Raw genomic sequence first — 9,467 nt, forward strand, 5'->3', positions numbered from 1 at the left:
GGTCAGAGCAGTCAGTGGTGGTAGCCGGGCACCATATATAATTTTTTAAAATTAACTTGGAATATATATTTTTTAAATAATATTTTATTGAATTTTTGGTTTAAATTTACATACTAAGTTAGATACCCATTTGACAATTTCTGCACAAATTGTTCATTGAGATTGGTTACATTTATCATAATATATCAACATTCTCTTTAATTGTGTTCTATTTGTTCCAGTTTTAATACTCTACTTTCCCTGCCACCTTATCTTCTCATCTTTGCTTTTGAAAAATTGTTGACGTTTTGGTCTCATACTGATGGTTTTTAAGTAGAGCACTGATCGATCTTACAGGTAATATCCTTTATTCTGTGTGCCACTCTGCTTTTTTGCTAAAAGGTGATCTCAGGGATCAGGTCATTTCTAGGTTGAAAGAGTGTCTCAGGGCCATAGTTTCAGGGAATCCTCTGTTCTCTACTTTTCCAGTTTCTCTGGCTTTTTTAAAATAAGAATTAGTGTTCTACTTCACATTTTTCTCCCATTCTATCTGTGACTATCTATTGTGACCCCAGTTGATTGCATATTATTGCATATTCTATCAATTTCAGACGCAAAGTTGGTAAAAGTCTTCAATTTCTTCATCTTTGGCATTAGTGGTTGGTGCGTAAATTTGAGTAATAATTGTATTAACTGGTCTTCCTTGTAGAGTTATGGATGTTGTCCTATCACTGACAGTGTTGTACTTCAGGATAGGTCCAAAATGTTCTTTTTAAGGATGAATGCAGCATCATTCTCTTTAAGTTGTCATTCCCGGCATAGTAAACCATGACTGTCCTAATCAAAATGGGCAATACCGGTCCATTTAGCTCACTAATGCCTAAAATATTGATGTTTACGCATTCCATTTCATTTTTGATGAGTTCCAGTTTTCCTAAATTCATACTTTGTACATTATTAATGGATGTTTGCAGATGTTTCTTCTCATTTTGAGTCATGCCACATCAGCAAATGAAGGTCCTGAAAGTTTGATTTCATCTACGTCATTATGGTCGACTCTAATTTGAGGAGGCAGCTCTTCTCCAGTCGTCTTTTGAGTGCCTCCCAACCTGAGGGGCTCATCTTCTGGTACTATATAACACAACGTTCCACTGCCTCCATATGGCTTTTGCTGGCTAATTCTTTTCAGAAGAAGTCCACCAGGTCCTTCTTCCTAGTCTGTCTTAGTCTGGAAGCTCAGCTGAAACCTGTCCACCATGTGTGGCCCTGCTGATATTTGAATATTGGTGGCATAGCTTCCAGCATCACAGCAACATACAAGCCCCCGCATTACGACAAACTGACAGATCCATGGGGGTTCTATCCTTTGGTCTCCCAAAATTCATGTCCTTGTCATATGTAAAACACACTCACCCCATCATATCATAGCAAAAGTCTTAAATCAACTCCAAGTCCCAAATCCAAAAATTCTTTTTCATTTGTGAAATCTAGAATACAAGTTATCTGCTTTTAAAATACAATGGTGGAACAACCACAAGCTGGATATTTTCATTACAGACAGGAGAAATTGGAGGAAAAGAAGGGATAACAGGCACCAAGCAGGTCAGAAGAACATGTTATATTAATTAGCCCTCACGACTTGAAAATAATCCTCTGTTCTCTGAGACCATTTAGGCAATGGTCCTTCCATCCAGACTTTAAGTGTTGGCCACACCCTCCATATTCTGGGTGGAGGCTCCTCAGCCCTGGGCTTCAACTCCACCTCCCAGGGCTAGTGGAACAGCAACTCTCCTCCCTTGAATTTGGGCATCCCCACTCTTCTAGTCCATCTGAGTGGCAACTCCACCCTTTGAGACCTCAGAGCTCGTGACCCTACCATCTGAGACTGAGGCAGCTCTGCTTCCTGTGTTCCTTGTCTCTTCAGCTTCTACTTCCTGGTTCCTAGGCCTCTCCACCCCTAGGGCCTCACTGCCCACTTCTGCCCTGCTAGGGCAAGTGTTCCAAAGCTCTTTAGGTCCACTGATAAGTGTCTGGAGGCACCCTACTCTGCCAGTAAACTTCAGTCCTAAGACACTCAGCTCTGTTGCTCCCTGGGTTGGCAAGCTAGCTCCCCCTGTAAGTTCTTGGAGGCATGCCACTCTTCCAGGAAGCCTCCAACCAAAGGCACTCATTTCTCTCACCCTGTGGGTCGACCCCAGTGCTGTCTCCTGCTGGTCTCCTGGTGCTGCTGCCATTTCTCAGCTGCCACCATTTCTCAGCTGCTTCTGGCCTTCTGCACCGTCTCCAGTGTAACAGCTCCCCTCCTTCCTTCTGAGTCTTCACCAGAATTGTCTCTGATGTCCATTAATCCACCAACAATCCCGTCAAGGCAATTTAGGTTTTTACTATTAGGCACTGTAAAACTCTTCCAGCCACTATCCATTCGCAGTTTCCAAACTGCTTCTACATTTTAGGTATCTGTTAGATCAGCAACCCACTCCCAATACCAAATTTTGTCTTAGTTATCTAGTGTTTCTATAACAGTAATACCGCAAGTGGATGACTTTTACAAACAGAAATTTAATCCCTCACAGTACAGTAGGCTAGAAGTCTGAATTCAGGGCGGCAGCTCCAAGGGAAGGCTTTCTTTCTCTGTTGGCCCTGGGGGAAGGTTCTTGCCATCAATCTTCCCTGGTTAAGGAGCTTCTCTGCACAGGGACCCCAGTCCAAAGGATGCAGTATTTCCTGGCTCTTGTTTCTTGGTGGTATGAGGTTTCTCTTGTTTCTCTGCTCACTTCTCTTTTGTGTATCAAAAGAGATTAACTCAAGACACAACCTAATCTTGTAGATTGAGTCCTGCCTCATTAATATAACTACCTTTAATCCTGCCTCATTAACATCATAGACGTAGTCTTTACAACACATAGAAAAATCACATCAGATGACAAAATGGTGTAGAATAACACAATACTGGGAATCACAGCCTAGCCAAGCTGACACATATTTTTGGGAGACACAATCCAATCCATAACACCCACCATCCTTGAAGCCTGCTGTGATTGCTTTTATTTAAGTCAGATTTGACCATGAAACTGCCCTAACTGAATTAAGATACCTAACTACAATGGGGCTGATTGGATTCCATGATGGTAGGGGCCAAGTGGTGGCATTCAATTGACAAAGACAATGCAGATGTAGTTACTTCAATGAACAGCAGTCAAAGCATTATGGATTTATGGCATTGTCTACTTGTCATGATGTCCCTAGGAGTGGAATAGATAGGAAGTCTACTAAATATTTACTTGATCTGTAAAAGCAGAATAATTCTAGGTCAAGTGAACAGCAGTCTAACTCGAATCATCAAAATTAAAGAGTCACAGCCTATCAATCAATTCCAATTCTTGAGCGAGTTTATGGACCCACTAACTCCTTGAATGAAGGGTAGGCCAGGTCCCGTTGAGGAAGTACCCCATTACACTGGCAAAAATTTATACTTTTAATTTTTCTCCCAGCCTCCCCAAAGGGATCTATGGCCTTTTACAAGAGAGACTCTCCATTGGGGAAAAGGACATAATCAGACTTTTGGGGAGTTACTGGATACTGCCTCTTAACTGACACTAATTTTAGGAGACCCAAAACATTACTGTGGCCCACCAATCAGAGTAGGGGTATATGGAGGTCAGGTTATTAATGGAATCTTAACTCATGCCCATATCACAGTAGGTCCAATGAGTCCTCAAATCTATCATGTAGTGATTTCTCCCGTTCCAGAACCCAAAATTGGAATAGATATACTCAGATATACAGGCAGAACCTCCACACTGGATTCCTGATAAATGGATTAGGGGTTATTATGGTAGAAAAAGCCAAGTGGAAGCCATTAGAACTATCCTACCCTGAAACATAGTAAAGCAAAAACAATATCACATTCCTAGAGGGATTACAGAGATTACTACCACCATCAAAGACTTGTTAGCTGTGGTATGTTTCATAGATGCTATTTATAAGATTGAGGAAATTTCCTTTTATTCCTAGTTTTCAGAGTCTTTTAATAAAAAATGAGTGCTACATTTTGTGATTTTTTTTCCTGCATTTGTTGAGAAGATCGTAAGCGTCTTCGTTTTTAGTGTATTAACATTGTGCTAAAACCAACAATAGAGGCTTCCAAAAACTCCTAAAGACCTTCTATAAAGATGCCTATATCTGACAAAGTATTGTAGTAAGGTGAAATATTGATTGCTTTTCCCTTAATATTGAGAGTAAGGCAAGGATGTCCATTCTCATAATTTTTAATCCACATTTTCCTGGCAGTCTCAGCTGTTGCAATTAAACAAGAAAAATGTAGCCATGATGCTAGGAAGGAAAACATTAAAACTGTTTCTATTCACAGACATTATGATAACTTGCATAAAATCTAAGAATATATACAAAAATATTAGAAATTATCAGTTTAAAACCAATATATTTATGTATATTCTTGCAATACAATTGGTTATGGAATTAGAAATATAAATTTTATGATAATAACAAATAAAAAAAATTGTTTAGTTATAAAGAAAATAAACAACTTGATTGTTTTACAAATGGATTTTTTCATTGCACATTAGTGTAATTTACATGTGTATAAAATCAATAGGTATTCAGTTTGGTTCATTTATTTACTTATTTTTTAAGATGACTAGGGCAAAATTAATGACACAAATGTCCCCAGAGCTTAAAAAAGAAAATACACAAGGAATCACATGAGACAGTGTTTCATCTAATTGTTCAAATTGTGGCCTCCAAGGAAATGCTTCTATGATATTCTCACATCCCAGTGGCCATGATGACATATATTTGACACAGTCTGGTGTCAGAAATAAGCTGTTCAACCTACTTTTCTCTCTGCTAACACTGGATTTTTTTAATAAGTTGGAGAAAATTTCTTTATATGAAATATTAAATGATATGCTTACATGCTATGGACCTGTGCCAGTGTTTTCAGATTGGTTTCTATTCTAGTGGAATACTAATCAGGAGAATTCTTGGAGTTCATCAGTCTTAGCAAAGGAATATCCAGTCAATGGATCACACACGTGCTTCTGTATTTAGGCGAGTTTATTCAAAATATGTTTTATTTCACTTTAGAAATAAAATACTGAGCTATGATAATCTTTGCAGGAAAAGAGCAGGTGTTCATTGAATGGACAAACACATGTCCATTAAAGTGTAGTCAGTTTGGCTTTAAGAGGCCTCAAGGTATTATGCCATTACACGTTCTTACTTTCAAATGATATTTCCTGGCTTTCTCATGAAGTACCCAGCCAAGTAATAGGTATTTTGGTTAATAGGGAATAGACAAATATGGGCCTTGTTCTCAAATTTCCTATAATGCCTGATAAAGAATGTGATAATAACAAACAAATTTACAAATTATATGATACAGCATATGGTAATTGTGAGCTATAAATCTTAAAATCTGTACATACAGAGATAATAAGAAAAAAAATACATAATACCTATAGTAGGAGAGGGAAAAATAGAGCATTACAAGAGATAGAACAAAATGGGAAAATATACTTTATGCAAATGAGCATGTGCTGCTTAACAGAAAATAATCAAACAAGTCTCATTCTGAAAGTTCCTATAATGCCTGAGAAAGAAGGTGACAGTAACCAAAAAGTTTATAATTTATAGAATACAGCATATGGTAACTGTGAGCTATGAAGCTTAAAATCTGTAAGTATAGAGATGATAAGAAAAATATATAATATCTATAATAGGAGAGGGAAAAGTAAAGCATTATAAGAGAAAGAACAAAAGGGGAAAGTAGACTTTATGCAGATGAGCATGTGCTACTTAACAGAGTTGGATAAATTCACCATGATAGGAGAAGCAGAAGTTAGCGGTAATGAAGCTAAAGCTGAATACACAGACCTCGGGCAGTTTTGGAAAAGCCAGCCTGACAACAAGTATTCACTACATAAAAGCATTTGGATCTCAGAAGACATTGACCGTCAGGATAAAGTGATCATGGAAAATTATTTTGGTATGTTGCATAGAATTATTGAGAATAATTGTAAAAATAAAACTGAGAAATTTGGTTGAAAATATGTGACCATAATCTAGCTGAGTAGTGCTAAGGCCTTATATAGAATGGTAGTAAAGAATGGTTGAGGACTTAGTTTTTGAGAGATATTTTTCCTACATGCCCAAACCTGATAAAACTAGAGAGAGATATAAAGTGATGGGAGTTCATAAGGAGAATAGGAAAAATGTAATTATACATCTTAGACTAGGAGTGACTAAATAAAATCCAGCTGTATTTCTGTCAGGCATGTTCAGAGAGTAGAGAAGCCAATGTCTAAGTGAAAATAATCAAATTACCAGTGAATGCTTCAATATCCTAATCACCACTTTAACACCATCACAAAAATGATGATGACGAGCAAAAAAGTGACAGTATTCATCATTATCACAGGTTTATGTAACTCCACCTTCATGGGCAACATTAGATCTGCTGAAAATTTTACAAATAACCAATCATCCACCTGTGAAAGATATACATAAGAAAGCATTTCTATTATACTCCTTACTTGGTAACTGATATATCATTTATTTCCAGAGAGTATGGTTGAATGATATCAGTGGATGGGAAGAGATAGGAGATGTGGGAGAACCCAGGAGGGGCAGATTCATATGAAGATTAGCAAAGAATGATGAGAGAAGTCCTGTGCATCTCTTGGTATCAGTAAATAACTAAGCAATAGATATAAAGGATAAAATAGGATTGATTCTTATTTGTCCAATGTAACAAGGAGGAGGCTGGGAGTACTGAGGGGACAATGGGTTTGTGGGTTATGCTGCCAGGTTCAGAAAGAGCTCAAGTTTCCCTTCTGTTCTTGTCCTGGAGTTTAGGAGTGCAGGGCTTCTCTGAAAATAGAGGGACTCCCTTGACTTCTGCTCTATAGTGGCCTGCAGGATCTTCCAAGTCTTTCTCGGTATGCCCAACTCCGTATGTGTAGACATTTGACCCTCATTTAGAAAGAAAACTAGTGAGTAGACATTGTAAACTACACAGGAAATATAAAATGACCCCAGCCAACTGTACTTGATACTGAAAACCAATTTCTCATGTCTGAGATTCTGTCCCATTGGTGTCAAGCATATCATGGCATATGTTTGAGTCTGGTCTCTAGCCTGACATTTGTTCTTTGCATAGCTTAAAACTTGATTCAGAATAACAATACTTATTTTTACTGCAGGATAACATTTAACAGCAGTGTCTAGTACTTTCACAGTTTTAACTATTTGTCAACTTACCCACCTTTCCCAAATACCACATTGGAAAGGAAGAGATTTATATGAACTATTGCTGCAACTCTGTTTATCAAAGATGACACAGTACATATTTGGTGGTGAGCGCCTGCTGAAGAATAATATGATATGCACTGAAGAATAAAAATAAAAAAGGATTTTGGGATAAGTGAAAAAAATTCAGCAGACTTCTACTGCAGAGCTGTGGAATATGTTGAGAGTATTGGGTTAGCAGGGGTAATGAAGATTCAGAAAAGGAAAATAGCCCAACCAAGAACATTTTATCTTGACGATTTCCCTGTGTTGTTTACGTTTAAAAATTTTTAAGAGTTCTAAGTTAATTGCTAATAACTGAAGAGGAGAAACTGGAAGAGACTATAGAAATTCTTAAGCTGCACTTCCTATAAAACAATTATTTTCGGGAAATTCAGATTCATTCTAAAAGATAAAGTGGATCTTCTCATGAAACCAGCTGCCTCTGATACTGATTTTCGTTGTTTGAAATACAGCAAGATCTACTCCCTTTTTTTCTTATTCCTCTTCCAATTTGTTCTTTAATATTCCACTTGCACAAAACTAGTATTCACTGTGTAAATGTGATATTAGTAAGTTCTAAATATTTAAATAAAGTAACAGGGGAAAACAAGTATTTTCCAAAAAATCTTTATAGACTTTCAGTAAATCTCCCATATTTTTTTTTTCATTTTCTACTGCCTAATTCAAGTTTTGTTTCTCATGATAATAAGATATCTTCTTTTCTCAACAGGAACCAAAAAAATAAGAGTGCTGGAGTCACATTCATTCTCTTGGGCTTCTCAGAATACTCGGACCTCCAGGTGCCCCTCTTCATGGTCTTCCTGACCATTTACACAGTCACTGTTGTAGGAAACCTAGGCATGATCATGATCATCAGGATCAACCCAAACTCCACACCCCCATGTACTTTTTCCTCAGCCACTTATCCTTTGTTGATTTCTGTTATTATTCAGTAGTTACACCTAAACTATCAGCAAACCTGGTTGTGGAAGACAGAAGCATCTCCTTCACAGGGTGCATCATGCAATTTTTATTTCTTTGCATATTTGTGGTGACAGAAACATTCATGTTGGCAGTGATGGCTTATGATCAATTTGTAGCAGTTTGTAACCCCTTGCTCTATACGGTTGCATTGTCTCCAAAGCTTTGTTTCTTGTTGGTGGATGCCTCATACTCTTGGAGTATAGTCTCTTTGTTGACATTCACCTACTTTCTGTTGACATTATCCTTCTGTGGGACCAACTTCATAAACAGCTTTGTCTGTGAGCATGCTGCCATTGTTGCTGTGTCCTGCTCTGACCCCTACATTAGTCAGAAGATCATTTTAGTGTCTGCCACATTCAATGAAATAAGCAGCCAGATGATCATTCTTACTTCCTATGCTTTTATATGCATCACTATCATGAAGATGCCTTCAACTGGGAGGTGACACAAGGCCTTCTCCACCTGTGCCTCCCACCTAACCGCCATTAGCATCTTCCATGGAACCATCCTTTTTCTATACTGTGTGCCTAACTCCAAGGGCTTATGGCTCATGGTCAAGGTGGCCTCTGTGTTTTACACAGTGGTCATCCCCATGCTGAACCCACTGATCTACAGCCTCAGGAACAAAGATGAGCAGGAGGCAGTTAGGAAGTTAGTCAATACCGAGTTATCCTGTCACAAACTGTAAAGTCGGTAAAGATTTATTTATTCATTTTCCAGAGAATTGTGAAAAATTGTCCAAGTGTTCTAGCTGATTTATTGATTCAGATTCCTTTTCAAATAACAAAGCAGTGCACATGTCTAATGTAACTCCCCATTTGATTGATCATCCAATACCAATATTCCTTAAAGTTTAGTAAATTAGTTGAAAAATAATTAGTAACATAGTCATTAAAGCTCAGTTTATTTAAATTAAGGCTCTTGAATCACAGTTTGTTCTTTCAGTGTCAATGGCTGAGTCACAGACAGAAACATGCATTAACAAAAGCTTTTCAAACAACTACTTTGTTATATTCTATTAGCTGATGTGAATCACATAGATGAGACCAAAGTCAAGGGTTGAGGAAGCATATCTGCCTCTTGTAGAGCTTAAAAGTTACACAACAAGGAGCATAGATACAGAGAGGAATGAATAATCGGATCTAATACTTCAATCTACGTAAGTTTATAATAAATATTACCTTATGAAAAAT

The 9,467-nt window shown here is 37.7% G+C and overlaps 1 pseudogene; it reads left to right on the top strand.

Annotated features, from left to right (window-relative positions):
* Positions 1-4,614: 4,614 nt before the first annotated feature.
* On the top strand, positions 4,615-8,962 carry LOC101350784 (olfactory receptor 5D13-like; annotated as a pseudogene).
* The last annotated feature ends 505 nt before the right edge of the window (positions 8,963-9,467 follow it).

The sequence above is a fragment of the Trichechus manatus genome, unplaced genomic scaffold (assembly GCF_000243295.1).
Source record: "Trichechus manatus latirostris isolate Lorelei unplaced genomic scaffold, TriManLat1.0 scaffold00362, whole genome shotgun sequence".
Lineage (NCBI taxonomy): Eukaryota > Metazoa > Chordata > Mammalia > Sirenia > Trichechidae > Trichechus > Trichechus manatus.